We start from the raw sequence: 16400 nt of genomic DNA, 5'->3' as shown, positions 1-16400 counted from the left end.
TTAGATGAGGAGAAAACCAAGACAACTCAGGCTCTGCACAAGATCACATAGTCTGCATAGAGTCCAACACTACTAACGTCCTGGGTACACAGATGCATGTGCAGGATCTGAGCCGAGTATAGCGTGTCAGTCCTTATGTGCACATCCACAATTCTACAGGAAGCTAAAGCCCACACTAGTTGTATGAGATATCACCCCTTCCTCCAAATCCCAGGTTCTTATCAGGGCAGGTGCTGCCTGTTAAAGGTGAAGGCGGTCACTGCTGGCACTGCTGCTGATGTTCCAGTTCTCCCCCATCCTGTGTGTAGGGTGGGGTGAGCAGGGCTGGCTTTGCCCTTCGGCCTTCTTTTCAGCCTGGTTTGCTGGTGCGACAGTTTGCCTCCCTTCTGGGTTCAGCGTGAAGCAGTTCATTCTTCTCAGCTGAAGTTCAAAAGGTTAAAAGTCTTTTGAGGACCAAATGTCTTCCAAGGGAACAGAAAGGAAGGCTGTCCTGAGGTTGTCAGTCTGGCCTGACCCAGCACAGCTTGAGCCAGGATATATGGGATGGTTCCCTTCAATTAGCTGGATTCTGTTTTCATTTTGACGTTAGGAGCGGAAGTTGCTGGGACAGATTCCGGAAATGGAGCCAGGGCTATTTCTGTGTAAGTACCACGCACTAACCAATTGCATCACTGGGGCTCAGAGCTGGAGCTGTTTCTGACTCACATCTCAGTAGCTGTCTGTGGTAATGGTCTGCTGTCTAGGCTGTTTAAGTGGCTCAAGGGAGCCTGATTTTGGACCAGTAAGCAGCAGCTTCTACCCCATGAGGTCTAAGCCCACCTCTTTTCTAGCTCCATCCTAAAGAGTCCCAGACCCATCTGTACTAGCTGGTACCAGTGGGCACTATAGAGGCAGAAACAGCACCTGGCTTGAACCATTCTGTCATCCCAGCACGCAGCACAGGGCCTGAGTAAAAGGAATCCAGGTGTTTTGCTTTTAATGCACTGCCTATCCCATGAGGGATTTTTTTTTTCTTTTTTGAGATGGAGTTTCACTCTTGTTGCCCAGGCTGGAATGCAGTGGCACGATCTTGGCTCACCACAACCTCCGCCTCCTGGGTTCAAGTAATTCTTCTGCCTCAGCCTCCCGAGTAGCTGGGATTATAGGCATGCACCACAATGCCTGGCTAATTTTGTATTTTTAGTAGAGATGGGGTTTCTCCATGTTGGTCAGGCTGGTCTCAAACTCCCGACCTCAGATGATCTGCCCACCTCGGCCTCCCAAAGTGCTGGGATTACAGGCATGAGCCACTGCGTCTGGCCAAGGGTTTTTTTAATCTAATGAGGCTCTAGATTAAAAAACCCCTACTCCTTACTTAGGAAGCCTTTCTCCACCTATCCTAATAGTTCCGCTCTGAAACCCTATGCTTCTTTCTCTCACTGTCTCATTTCTCTGCTGGGAAACCCAGAGATGCCATGTTCTGGGGATCCTTGACTTCCTGGATGCCTTTCTTCTCATAGGGTCCTTTGTGCTTCTCTCCCCTTGGCATGTGGATTGGACAGCACTCCCACCTGAGGAGGCCATGCTTTGCAGCGGGCCCTGCAAGAGCTAGGATGGGCCATGAAATCATAACAGGCCTGGGTTGGAATCCCTCTCTGGACCTAACCCCTAGGCTGAGCGTCCTTGCCAGGCCATTTTTCCTGACTGTTCCTTGGAAATGAGGAAGGGTCAAGGGTCTTGAGGGCTAACTCGAATGTCCTGCCCCTTGCTGGGACTAAGGTCATCCTGGCCCATGTGGCACCTACCTGGTCTTCTAGGAAGACAGACCTAGGGAGAAATGGAGGGAAAGAAGGGTATGGGTTGAGGTCAGGGCTGGATGACCATAGTCTGAGCTTGCTGTGCCTGTTGCAGTATCCTACCTTATAAAATGAGTGATTGATTAGCTTGCTAGTCTGTTAGGAAGAGTAAATGGATTGATGTTTGTGGAAGGACTTTGTGCATAGGAAGGAGTTTTCACCATGTCACTGACCACAGAAGAGCGAGCTTGAGCCTTGAGTCCACCAAGGAGGGATAGCCCACAGTCCTGAGGCTGCCTTCCCTAGTCCCCTTGGGACTACCTTGAGGCACACAGCTGGTCAGAGCTGGGTTTCTCCTGAACCACCCAGGCATGTATGGTCCTATTAGGGAATAGATGGGTCTCCTTTGGAGCCTCTCAACCCCATTCCCTGTTCTCCAGCCTCATCCTTTCCCAATAAAGAGGCCAAGGGGTCCTTCCCATCATCCCCTGGACTGTTCCCAAGAATAGACAGCAGAGAGGCAAGGGGACCGAGGACCCCAGAGAGGTGGCTACTTTTAGGCTACATGGTATGTATGCCTGAGCCTCTCCTCAGGGAGCAGGGATGGAGGCAGGGCTTGGGCTGTGGAGGGTCACTCTCAGGGGTCCACACTCTACTATGACCATGGCACTGCATTAAAAGGAAAACACCTGGACTCCTTCTACTCAGGCCCTGTGCTGCGTGCTGGGATGACAGAGTGGTTCAAGGCAAATGCTGTCTCTGCCCTTGTGGTGCCCACTGTCAGGTAGAGAAGAAAAAGAATCATAGTGAAGTGTAATGAATGCTATAGGCTGAAAACTGCATTTTACTTTTTTTTCCTTATAAAGGTAATTTAGACATTCTGATAACAGCTAACACAGGGCTTACTACGGATTGAGTATTTGCCATTTCTGTGTGTGCAACCAACCCAATAAGGCAGTTACTATTATTATCCTCATTTTACAGATAAGGAGCCAGGAGCATGGAAAGTTTAAGCAAAGTTGCCCAGGGTCATGGAGCTGATGAGAGAGAGCTGGGATTTGAATTAGGGCATGGTCTATTTCCATACTCCCTGCTCTCTCTCACTAATTCCCCATTACTCTAGAAAATGAAACAGCTACAGAAGGTAAGAAAAAGAAATTATTCAAAGGTTCTCTACCCTTAGGCCCTCAACAATTGTGTGTATTCTCCTTTTTTTCCTTTTAAACTTTCTTTTATTATGTTATGACATAGCATACTACAGAAAAATACATCAAACAAATGTGCAGCTTAACAAATTATTATAAAGTAAACACTGTTTAGCCACCACTCAGGTAGAGAAATAGAATTTTGCCAGCACCCTCAATCCTCACTTCCTAATTATTACCTTCAGTCTCCCCCACAGGGAGTTATCATTTTGATCTTTATGGCAATTATTCTTTCACTTTGCTTTTTAGATTTACTATCTAAGCATATATGTGTAAAACCATCGTTAGTAGGTTTTGGAATTTTAGGTAAATTGTATCATGCCGCATGCATTATACATGTTTGTGCTGGCTGTTTTCACTCAACGTTGGATTGTGAGTTTCATCATGGTAGTTGAGTGTGTAGCTTCAGTTCAGTCATTTTCATAGCTACATTGTATTCTATTATAAAAATATACTCACTGTGCTTATCTAACCCACATTTGATGGACATTTGAGTTGTTTCTAGTTTCATACTATTATGGGTGATACTGTTAAGAATATTCTTACACATGTCTTTTCTTGTTTGCAGGGGTATTTGCATCTCTGGTGGGTATATACTTGAGTGGAATTGCTGGATGTATATGTCCAGCTTGAATAGCTAACGTCATACAATTTTCTAAGGTGACTGGACCAATTTATATTTCTTTAAAAAAATTTTTTTTTGAGATGGAGTCTCGCTCTATCGCCTAGGCTGGAGTGCAGTGGTGTGATATCAGCTCATGGCAACCTCTGCCTCCTGGGTTCAAGCAATTCCCCTCCTTCAGCCTCCCGAGTAGCTGGGGCTACAGGTGTGCACCACCATGCCCAGCTAATTTTTGTATTTTTGTTAGAGACAGAGTTTCAGCATGTTGCCCAGGCTGGTCTCAAACTCCTGAGCCCAAGTGATCCGTCCACCTCAGCATCCCAAAGTGCTGGGATTACAGGCATGAGCCACTGTGCCCAGCCCGATTTATATTTCTTCCAGCCTGTGCAAGTTCCTGTTGCTCTCTACATCTTTGCTAACACTTGGCATTGTTAGTGTTCTTAATTTCAGCTATTCTGGTGGATATGCAGTGGTCTCTCCTTGTGGTTTGACTTTGCCTTTCCCTGATGACTAATCATATTGATAATTTTTCATATGTTGATTGGACATTTGCATATCTTCTTTTGTGATGTGCTTGTTCAAGTCAAGTCACTTGCTTATTTTTCCATTGGGGTGTTTGTCTTTTTCTTATTCGTGTGAGTTCTCTGTTCTGGATGTAAGCCCTCATTGGTTCCATATGCAATAAACAGCCACTCGTATATTGTGACTTGCCTTGTCACTTTCAGAATGGTATCTTTTCATGAACAGTTTTTTTTTTTTTTTGGAGGAAATTACAGCTCTGTTTTATTGAGGTATATTTTACATACATAAATTCATAGATTTTAAACATTTAATCAGTTTTGACAACTGTATATATCTTTGTAACTGCCACCCCCAAACAAGATAAAAGATATTTCCATCACTCCAGAAAATTCCCTAGTGCCATTTTCTAGGCAATTCTTCACCAATCTTCCAGAGGTAACTACTTTCTGATTTCTATCACAATAGATTAGTTCTGCCTGTTCTAGAATTTCAGATAGATAGAATAAAAAGTATGTGTTCTTTTGTGTCTAGCTTCTTTTGGTCTGTATAATGTTTTTGCTTTTAATTTTTAGATTCATCTATATTGTTGAATTGTCAATAGTCCTTCCTTTTTATTGCTGAGATTCATCAATAACACTGAGTAGTATTCATTGAGTGAATAAACCAGAATTTGTTTATCCATTCTCCTGTTGATGGATGTTGGTGGTGTTTCCAGATATTGATCTAGCTATATATGAATTTAATATTATAAACATTTTAATATATTAATCATATATTTTAATATTTAATAATTAACGTATAAAATATGAGTATATATAATTAACCTTTTTACTTTGAGATAAACTGTAGATTCACATGCAGTTGGAAGAAATAATACAGGAGTCCTATGTACACTTTACCCAAGTTCCATCAATGATAACTTTTTTTTTTTTTTTGAGATGGAATCTCCCTCTGTCGCCCAGGCTGAAGTGCAGTGGCGTGATCTCGGCTCACCGCAATCTCTGCCTCCTAGGCTCAAGTGATTCTCTTGCCTCAGCCTCCAGAGTAGCTTAGCTGGGATTACACGGGCACACCACTACTGCCCAGCTAATTTTTGTATTTTTAGTAGAGACAGCGTTTCGCCATATTGCCTTGGCTTATCTTGAACTCCTGACCTCAAGTGATCCCCCCACCTTGGCCTCCCAAAGTGTTGAGATTACAGGCGTGAGCCACTGTGCCTGGCCTGATATAGTTTGAATCTCCAAATCTAATGTTGAAATGTGATCCCCAGTGTTGGAGATGGGGCCTGGTGGGAGATGTTTGGGTCATGGAGGCAGATCCCTCATGAATGGCTTGATGCCCTCCCCGTGGTAATGAATGCATTCTTGCTCTGTTAGTTCATGCAAGAGCTGGTTGTTTAAAGGAGGCTGGCACCTCCTCCCACCCTTGTTCCCTCTCTTGTCATGTGATGCACCTGCTCCCCACTTGCTTTCTGCCATGATTATAAGCATCCGGAGGCCCTTACCAGAAGCAGATGCTGGCACCATGCTTCGTGTTCAGCCTGCAGAACCGTAAGCCAAAGTAAACCTCTTTTCTTTATAAATTACCCAGCCTCAGGTATTCCTTTATAGCAATAGCAAACTAATACGTGGTGGGAGGGCTAGACTGGTACCAACTACTCCATCATAGTTGGAAGCAGAAGTTTCCCTCTTTCTTTCTTGATGAAGTGAAGCATGTGTTGGCAAAGATGTTGAGACAGATGCCAGGCAGAGCTAGCCACTTTCTCTGACCCTTTGTCAGGTCTCTATGAGCATTATGGCAACTACTTGTTCGGCTCTGTAAGTGCATAGCTGTAATGTCTCGCAACCCCCTGCCTTTAGCATACTCCAAATGAAGGAGCTTCTACTACATAAACACTGGTGTAAGATTTTCTCGGATCCTGGAAATGTTTCATCTTACCGTTACCACCAAATAGAGTGTGTTCATTTCTTATTACAAATCCAGTTCTGCCTATATTAGTCTGCCCTTTTACAGCGAAAAAGTTAAGGTTGCCCTGCTGCCTGGTTGAGAGTAGTAGACCCTTTCAAAGGTCTACTGGGCTTCTTTGCTGCTGAAAGTCATTAACTCATGGGCTAGATTGTTGGCCTTGGGCCTGTAGGCAGAAAGCCATGTAGTAAACAGTGTTCCAACAGAGGGAGACACACAAGGGATGTCTTTCAGCCCATTAGGAAGGAGGCATGGCCAAATCAAACACCAACACAGGAAAGTTACCCTGAGACATGCTATGCTTATAAAGAATGTGAAGCTTGGCGTCTCACTCTGCTCCAGGAGCCCACAAGCAACTCATTCATTCAATAGACATCTAGTGATTGCCTGTACTGAGCCAGGCCCTGTGCTGAGTTTTGGGGATACAGGGCGAGGGAAAGGTTCACCAAACACATGATGCTTGGATTGGCTCCTGGGGTCAAATCTTGGTTCCAAAGAAAATTGAGAAAAAATATTGCAGTGAGCTCATCTTTTCCACGTTTGAAGAAAAGAACATACAAATCAAGTTCATATTTTGGAAAGGAACCCAGAGATTTCATTTTGGAGCTCGGGAGCATTGCTTGGAGGGGGACCCCTGGCCTTGCCCAACCCATCCACAGGCTCTCAAGAACCCAGATCCAGTTGTATTTCCATAGTGGAAGATATGAACACACTTCTGTCCTTTTTGGAAACCTGAGGACTCCTTCTGATTCTCTCCTCCTTTTCCTCCTCTCTCTCAGAAACAGATGTCTGAGCTTGAGGACACCAATTTCACAAAGTAGGATCAGGTGTGGCCCTTTGGGATCCATCACTGGGTTACTCTGGGGGCTGGACCCTCCCTTCTTGCTCTTCTGGCACCCATAGTCTGTGGTTGGGTTTGTGATGGGTAGAAACGTGGTAGTTCTATTTTCGGTGCCCTGAGCAGGGAGACTGTTGGCCAGGGTGAACATTTATGGGGTCTGTATGTTCTTTGGATAAGTGAATCTACCTCCCTAAAGTCTCGATGTTTTCTCTGAAAATTCAGTTTCTGTTGAAGGGGAGGTCTCTGCAGGTTCTAAGATTCCAGAGACTTCCTAGGTTTCCAAAAACGATTTCTGGGCTTCCTTTTGTTAGTTTTATAAATATACCTCCGACTTCCTTTCTTGGTCATGTTCTTGTGAGCCCTCTGGCTTTGGGGCCTAAGGTCATGAACAAGGGAAGCAGGCAGAGCTACCTTGCTTACTGGGTCTGGTTTTTTGGGGTTCACTTGACCACATTGGTGGATAATACCTCGAGGCCAGGTAGGATGGTGTGCCTGGACACACCCTTGACCATATCTTGTCCTGATTCCCCCATCCCCTCTCTCTGCCCTCCCACCAGGTTGCAGAGTCCTTTTCTGCCTTGTATCCACTGTCGCTGGCAGGATGATGATGTTCCTTCCATGGACAGGCTTAGATTTTTGAGGAAACCCAGGTTTTTTTTTTTTTTTTTTTTTTTTTAAGGGAGGAAAAGTCTATGATATGATGGTCAGAATTAGTTACAATGAAATAATAAAAGTTTGTGGATTTAAAAATAAAACAGTTGGGTCTGGAAAACACACTGTAGAGGAGGTTCTCTAAGTGGAAATCTGTGAATGCTGTGGCATTCTAAGTTTTCAGTTGGAAAGGGATTACTGAGTTGGGAAGCTGTATCCTGCCCTGGAAGCTAAGAAGGCAGAGGGAAGCCTGATCTGCTACCAACTGAGTGGCCATCAGAAATGGGAGCTGCAACCTTCCTGGGTGATTGTATAAGGCCTCTTTGCTCTCTCAGTAGAGCAAGTATGAATGCCAATCAATGAAGGGCACAGTGTTTTCCTCATCAGCCCTTCTGCATGAAACAAGGAAACCATTTGATAACACGCCAAGGCTCACCAGACAGGGAGGGGACTGAGGCTTCAAAGTGATGTGTTAGATTCTTTGGGAATGTACCAGAAGGGTACAGCTTCCTGACTCAGTAATCCCATTCCAACCAGAAAACATAGCATGCCACAGAGTCCACAGATTCCAGTTAGGCCAGGGAGAAAGGGAGTCCATAATTACTTCCGATAAAAAGATACATGAATAGCCGGGCACGGTGGCTCACGCCTGTAATCCCAGCACTTTGAGAGGCTGAGGCGGGCAGATCGCCTGAGGTCAGGAGTTCAAGAGCAGCCTGGCCAACATGGTGAAACCCCATCTCTACTAAAAATACAAAAAATTAGTCAGGTGCGGTGGTGGGCGCTTGTAATCCCAGCTACTTGGGAAGCTGAGGCTGGAGAATTGCTTTAACCCGGGAGGCGGAGGTTGCAGTGAGCAGAGATCACGCCACTGCACTCCAGCCTGGGTGACAGAGTGTGACTCCGTCTCAAACAAACAAACAAACAAACGAAAAGATACATGAATAAGTAGGGAAAATTCATGAAGGTGTGGCCAGTATTGGATAAATGTATCCAAAGCTTTCTGATGGACCAGATTTTAAGAAAAGGATTTTCCTGGTACATAAACTGCTCAGAGCCTCCAAGAGTTTGATTCTTTCCTTCCAGCCCTCCTGGCACAGCCAGAGGAGGGTTTTGTGTAATTGGCCCTTGAAACATTATTACAATCACTTTGTGGCCTCCTTCAGCTTATTTTTAATTACAAGGTCTATTGCATTTTTAAATTATTAACTCTGACAATTACTTATCTTGGCATTTTCTTATCTTGATGAAAATGAAAACAGCAAGGTCATGTTAGCTCACTTGAGGTTTCGGTCTGCTGCAGCTTAAATTGAGCTGAATAGATCAGCAAATGTTTGCAGTGCAGGGACCAGCTGAGGTTGCAGAGGGTCTGTTCAGGGAACAGGGGCAGAAAGAACTTGGCAACACAGAGGCTAGTTCAAGGGCGTTTGGGGCCCAGGTGGTCGGAGCCCGTCTGTGGAAGTGGGAGATGCCCTTGTAGGTGATGATGGCCCACAAGCAGCTTCTTCACCTCAAGAGCTCTGCGTACATCTCCCCTGGGATAGACAGCCAGAGGCAGAGCCCGGAAGGAGATAGCGACCCTCTGCCTCACAGTAACTTCTTTCTCTGACCTTCTGTGGTGGTCCTCACTCTATGACAACAACAGCAACTAAACGATAACAATAAGTGACTGTTGCTGAGTGCTTACTGTGTGTCTAATGCCTTGCCCACGACACCTGGCAAATATCCATGGATGCTGGGCACGGCAGGCCCTCATCGCCATGCTGCCTTCTGTCCAGCAGGGGGTAGTGTGACTGCACCATAAAGGGGACCTCCTTCTTTACCTGGGTTCTCAGGAAAAAGTGTCTTCGAGTTTCTGCTGGATGCTGGAAGGATGCTTCTGGCAGTGAGTCCAAATCTCCGACAGTGAGGGCAAAAGAAAGTATGGTTATCAGCTAGGCACGGTGGCTCACGCCTGTAATCCCAGCACTTTGGGAGGCCAAGGCAGGTGGGTCACCAAGTCAGGCATTCGAGACCAGCCTGGCCAGCATAATGAAACCCCGTTTCTACTAAAAATACAAAAAATTATCTGGGTATGGTGGCGCATGCCTGTAATCCCAGCTACTTGGGAGGCTGAGGCAGGAGAATTGGTTGAACCTGGGAGGCAGAGGTTGCAGTGAGCTGAGATCGTACCACTGCACTCTAGCCTGGGCGACAGTGCAAGACTCTGTCTCAAAAAAAAAATAAAAATAAAAATAAAAATAAATAAATAAAATAAAAATAAATTAAGAAGAAAAGAAAGTACGATTGTCATACCTCCCCCAGTCTCAGGGCACCTGCGGGTCCATTAGTCCCAACCCGAAGTCCTTCGTTGTTCAGTCCCTGGCTCCACTGACTTCACCAAGGGCAAAGGGCAGGCATGAACTTGGAGAAATGGCTTCGGCTTCAGTGGACAATGCTGGTACCACAGTAGGGTCCTTGGCAACATGCCTTCTTAGAGATACACAGACGGTTCCTCAACCTGAGAACCACTTGGTGGGAAGTAGAGATGGGGTGCACCCATCCCCAGATGTGTTATATGCATTAGCTAATGGGCACTGCTGTTGAGAGACTGCTTGGCCATTTGGGGCAGCTGGCTCAGAAGGCACATCCCTCGGATGTCTGCAGCTTCTCAGCCAGAAACCTGCGAAAAAGTTCCATCTTTCCCACAGGCTGGGAGCCAGTCACACCCAGGGTATAATGCCGAAGGAGAAGGGAGCAAGACTGTTGGTGGGACAGGGCTCCGACTGCCCTGGCCCTCTGCAGAGCCTCCTGAGAAGGTAAGGTAGTGGCTGGCTCTTTGCTCTGGACGATTTCTGCTGACCCAGTTCTGGGAGCGGTTTCATGGCTTGGGGAACAGCCAAGAACTTCACAGAAAGGACTACTCAGAAATTTGTGACAGCCCCAAGGCCTGCTCAGGACTCTGAGGGCTGAATTTTTTTTTTTTTTAAATCTTGGGGAGAGAGTTTTGGTTATGGTCCCCAGCAAAGACAGGCTGGGAGATTTCTTCTACCAGCCTCCGTGAGGAGTTCAGATCCTGGGTCCTCAGCACAGTCCACATCTGAGGCTGTAGCTGTGATGAACTTGAAAATCAATGCCGCCGCCCAACCCCTTGGCTTCAGAAGTGCCCTTGGTTCAAATGTTCAGAGCAGCCCTGAGTTATCTTTGCAGCTTCTCCAAATTCCTCCACTACTCTAGTCCCTGAGAAAGGGAAATGTTTTTTTTTGTTTGTTTGTTTGTTTGTTTTTTTTAATTTATGATGTAGTTATTGATGATTCTTGGGTGTTTCTCGGAGAGGGGGATATGGGAGGGTCATAGGATAATAGTGGAGAGAAGGTCAGGAGATAAACACATGAACAAAGGTCTCTGGTTTTCCTAGGCAGAGGACCCTGCGGCCTTCTGCAGTGTTTGTGCCCCTGGGTACTGGAGATTAGGGAGTGGTGATGACTCTTAAAGAGCATGCTGCCTTCAAGCATCTGTTTAACAAAGTACATCTTGCACCGCCCTTAATCCATTTAACCCTGAGTTGACACAGCATATGTTTCAGAGAGCATGGGGCTGGGGGCAAGGCCATAGATCAACAGCATCCCAAGGCAGAAGAATTTCTCCTAGTCAGAACAAAATGGAGTCTCCTATGCCCACCCCTTTCTACACAGACACAGCAACAATCTGATCTCTCCTTCCTTTCCCCACACTTCCCCCCCCCTTCCTTTCAACAAAACCGCCATTGTCCTCACGGCCCGCTCCCGATGGTCGCTGTCTCTTCGGAGCTGTTGGGTACACCTCCCAGACAGGGCGGCCGGGCAGAGGCGCTCCTCACTTCCCAGACGGGGCGGCCGGGCAGAGGCGCTCCTCACTTCCCAGAGGGGGCGGCCGGGCAGAGGCGCTCCTCACTTCCCAGACGGGGCGGCCGGGCAGAGGCGCTCCTCACTTCCCAGACTGGGCGGCCGGGCAGAGGCGCTCCTCACCTCCCAGACTGGGCGGCCGGGCAGAGGCGCTCCTCACTTCCCAGACTGGGCGGCCGGGCAGAGGCGCTCCTCACCTCCTAGACAGGGTGGCCAGGCAGAGGCGCTTCTCACTTCCCAGACGGTGTGGCGGCTGGGCAGAGGCGCTCCTCCCTTCCCAGATGGGGCAGCCAGGCAGAGGCGCTCCTCACTTCCTCCCAGACGGGGTGGCGGCCAGGCAGAGGCGCTCCTCACTTCCCAGACGGTGTGGCGGCTGGGCAGAGGCGCTCCTCCCTTCCCAGATGGGGCAGCCAGGCAGAGGCGCTCCTCACTTCCTCCCAGACGGGGTGGCGGCCAGGCAGAGGCGCTCCTCACTTCCCAGAGGGGGCGGCCGGGCAGAGGTGCTCCTCACTTCCTCCCAGACGGGGTGGCGGCTGGGCAGAGGCACTCCTCACCTCCCAGACGGGGCGGCCGGGCAGAGGTGCTCCTCATCTCCCAGACGGGGCGGCCGGGCAGAGGTGCTCCTCACTTCCCCCCAGACGGGGTGACGGCCGGGCAGAGGCACTCCTCACCTCCCAGACGGGGCGGCCGGACAGAGGCGCTCCTCACTTCCCATACGGGGTGGCAGCCGGGCAGAGGCGCTCCTCACTTCCCAGATGGGGCAGCCGGGCAGAGGCGCTCCTCACTTCCCAGACCGGGCGGCCGGGCAGAGGCGCTCCTCACTTCAGAAAGGGAAATGTTAATCCATCTCAGACTGCCAACTTCCCCAACCCCAACCACCCTCCTACTGCTAGACTGGAAACTTTGCAAACTGGAAAATGTCTGTGTGCTGGAGGCCAATGCCCATGCTCCAGGCCTCTTGCTCCCCGAACCCAGGCCTCATCCCAAATCCAGTCCTCCCTGTAAAGTTCCAAAGCTCAAAAAGCTGCTTGCGTGTGTGCAGGCGGGCACACGATGGTGGTGGGCATGCACGGGTGCATCTGTGGGCCTCTCCTCTGGAGAGATTTGCCTTTCACTGCCTGAGATGCAGCTGAGGAGGAAATGTTTCCTGATTCCTAACCTGGTAGATCAGCTGGGGCCGTTGTGTGCTCTGGTTTATAATATTAATAGGAATACTAATAGTACCTGCCATTTCTTGAGCACTTTAACTAGGTTCTTCACCAGGGTTGTTCAATTTAATTCTCACAAGAGCCCTATGAGGTAGATGCTATATAGAATATAATATATATAAAATAACTTTTTTTTTGAGATGGAGTTTTGCTCTTGTTGCTCAGGCTGGGGTGCAATGGTATGATCTCGGCTCACTGCAACCTCCACCTCCTGGGTTCAAGCGATTCTCCTGCCTCAGCCTCCCAAGTTGCTGGGATTACAGGCATACCGGGCTAATTTTGTATTTTATGTAGAGACGGGTTTTCACCATGTTGGTCAGGCTGGTCTCAAACTCCTGACCTCAGGTGATCCACCTGCCTTGGTCTCCCAAAGTGCTGGGATTGCAGGTGTGAGCCACTGCGCCTGGCCACTTTTCTTTTCTTTTCTTTTTTTTTTTTTTTGGGGACAATGTCTCATTCTGTTACCCAGGCTGGAGTGTAGTGGTGTGATAACAGCTCACTGTAGCCTTGACCTCCTGGGCTCAAGTGATCCTCCTGCCTCAGCCTCTTTTAGTAGAGATAAGGTTTTGCTATGTTGCCCAGGCTGGGCTTGAACTCCTGAGCTCAAGCGACCTGCCCGCCTCAGCCTCCCAGTGTCAGGGTTACAGGCCCTGTTTTCTGAGATTCACTTGAAGACTCTAAACATGAGACACAGTGGGGGTAGATGGGAAGAGAAGAAAGGGGAGGAGGGGAAGGGAGGAGACAGGGTAGGGGGTACAGAGACACACACACACACACACACACAAAGCGAGAGAGAGAGAGGTGTGAGGCACATTTGGAGCCAACTGTGCTTCTACCAGTAGTAAGACCACTGATGCATAAGTAAATGTTTCTTACAGACATGGGCCACATGGGGCAAAGGGCTGGCCTCATAAAACTGCCCAGAAGGAAAAGGTGACCCTGAAGACAGATGGACCCCCAAATTCCTGGAGATTGAGGGAGGAAAGCAGCAGCCACACAGAGGAACCTGCAGCCAAGTGTTCCATTTGGGGTCCCCAAAGAATCCACAAAGCACCCATGAAGGGAAAGTTCAGGCCAGAGAAAACCCACCTTAAATGTCAGTTGTGAGCAAAAAAAGGCAATGCCGGGTGACACCGGTAACAGTCAAATAATACCGTTCCTGCCCTCTTCCTTCTCCCACTCCACACATACCCAGTGTGGGAATCAGAATGTCTTGACGGACGGGCACTTTGGTGGTAGCTGCTTTATGTGGCGCCTCTAGGATTGAAGTGGGTGGACAGCACACTGAACCATCCTGACAAGCACAATCTGTGGCCAGAAGCCAACTTCGGCCCCCACAATGGAGTCTTGGTCCCCCCCTTCAGTTTCCCAGACCTAAGCCGGTTCATGTCCTGGAACCACATGATCAAAGCGGTTCTTGGCCATCTTGAGAAAGAAATCTGCAAAATGCCACAAATACATCCATATATATACTGCAAAACTACTCCTAAGCCTTGACCACTGGGATCTGCAGACACTGGATCTGAGGAATGAGGAAACAGGCAGTCCTTTTAGGGGCCGCTAGACACTAGATTTTAATTTTTGCTAATTCCTGGGAACTCAAACTGCCCCCTTGGTCTACTACTCAAAGGAAAGTTTTATGGTGGTGAGCTGATAAATGGAGTTTGACCAAACTTCATCTCACACTGGGCCCATGGACTCACTCTTGTGATACTTCCCTAGTCTCTAGGTATTTAATTGGAATAGACATACTCTGCAATTGACAGAATCATCACATTAGCTCCCGACCTGTAGACTGAGAGCTATTATGAATTTTTCTCTTCCTGCAAGGATAGTAAGCTAAAAACAATATTGCATCCTTGGCAGGGGGATAGGGGAGGATTTTAGAGAATAGCGTCAAAATACAGGGATCCTGGAATCAAGAGGGTAAAAGTGGGCAGAGCTTCCTTCACTACTATACCTAATAACACACTCATAATTTTTGCTTCCTGACTTTGCAACTTTGGACTCAGCTAGTTTGGAAGTCTTGGTTTTCAAGGGAGAAACCAGGAAACACAACAATGACATCACAGAACTGGAAGTTGAGACTGCTACCTAGCCTCTAATGTTAGGCTGCTAACAGGCACAGATGGTGTTTACCATTTGTATTAGTTTTCGCATTGCTACATAGAAATACCTGAGGTCGGGCGCAGTGGCTTACGCCTGTAATCTCAGCACTTTGGGAGGCTGAGGCGGGTGGATCACCTGAGGTCAGGAGTTCGAGACCAGCCTGACCAATATGGTGAAACCCCGTCTCTACTAACAATACAAAAATTAGCCAGGCGTGGTAGAGCATGCCTGTAATCCCAGCTACTTGGGAGGCTGAGGCAGGAGAATCACTTGAACCTGGGAGGTGGAGGTTGCAGTGAGCCAAGATCGCACCTTTGCACTCCAGCCTGGGCAACAAAGGCGAAACTCCATCTCAAAAAAAAAAAAAAAAAAAAAAAAAAAAAGAAAAGAAATACCTGAGACTGGATAACTTATAAAGAAAAGAGGTTTAATTGGTTCAGAGTTTTGCAGGCCATGCAGGAAGCATAGTGGCTTATGCTTCTTGGGAAGCCTCATGAAACTTACAATCATGGTGGAAGGCAAAGAGGAAGCAGGCATGTCTTATGTGGCTGGAACAGGAGGAAGAGAGAGAGAGAGAGAGGGGAGGAGCTACACACCCTTAAACAACCAGATCTCACGATAACTCACTCACTATCACAAGAACAGCACCAAGGGGAATGGTGCTAACCCATTCATGGGAACTTCACCCCCCATGATCCAGTTACCTCCCACCAGGCCCCACCTCCAACAGCGGGGATTACAATTCAACATGAGATTTGGGTAGGGACACAGATCCAAACCGTATCACCATACTAGTTGGGATGATTGATCCTGATTATCAATACATTCATTGTTTTGCTTAAGTTAGTTTGAGTTGGTTTCCTGTCCTTTGCAACAAAGATATATAGTAGGAGCTCAATAACTACTAAATTGTGAGTTAGTTTCTCTTCCATCTCTTTAGGTTGCTCCATGAATGGGCCACAGAATAGCATGAATAATTCCCATTTTTTTCTATGGGTGGGAGGGTCCATTCTGACTTGGTTCCTGACTACACCTGGAAATGGAGTCCACTCTGAGGTGGGGTGGGGGCAAAGGGGGGTACAACCTGGAGAGAGCAGCAAAGAATGGAAACAAACTTTGGTTGTTTTTTAAAACATGAAAAAAAAAATGTAGCAATTTCAGTTCATGTTTAGTATCACTTTACATTTCATTCCTCTCCCCAAACACTCTCAGGGCCTCTGAAAGTTTTGCAGTGCACAATTTGAAATTGCTTCTTTGTTTCACAACTCCAGGGATAGCTTGAGGTAAGAGTCAGAGCTCTAAAGGAAGTCACCTTTGCGCCCCCCTTCTCTTTGTTACAATGCCCAGTGATGCTTACTTAATGGGTCGGAAATGAGGTCTCAGGTGTTTATGTCAGAGCTTTGAGAATCTTATCTGGTGGTGCAACTTTCACTCAAAATTAATGTGCTGCATGGTGAGGGAGATGAATAAACTCGTTAGGAGAGCCAACGGATTTCCTCATTGTCACCTAACAGCATTCATTGTGTGTGTGCTTAGAATGACGTCTTTTCTACAAACCAAATGGGAAAATGCTCTAATGTATTTCCCTGAATTTGGCCTGCCACTATTGTAAATTACCTTGCTTAATGGACTTTGATAT

This window comes from Pongo pygmaeus, chromosome 4 (assembly GCF_028885625.2).
Source record: "Pongo pygmaeus isolate AG05252 chromosome 4, NHGRI_mPonPyg2-v2.0_pri, whole genome shotgun sequence".
NCBI lineage: Eukaryota > Metazoa > Chordata > Mammalia > Primates > Hominidae > Pongo > Pongo pygmaeus.
The sequence above is the reverse complement of the archived record's forward strand: the minus strand, read 5'-3'. Positions refer to the sequence as shown.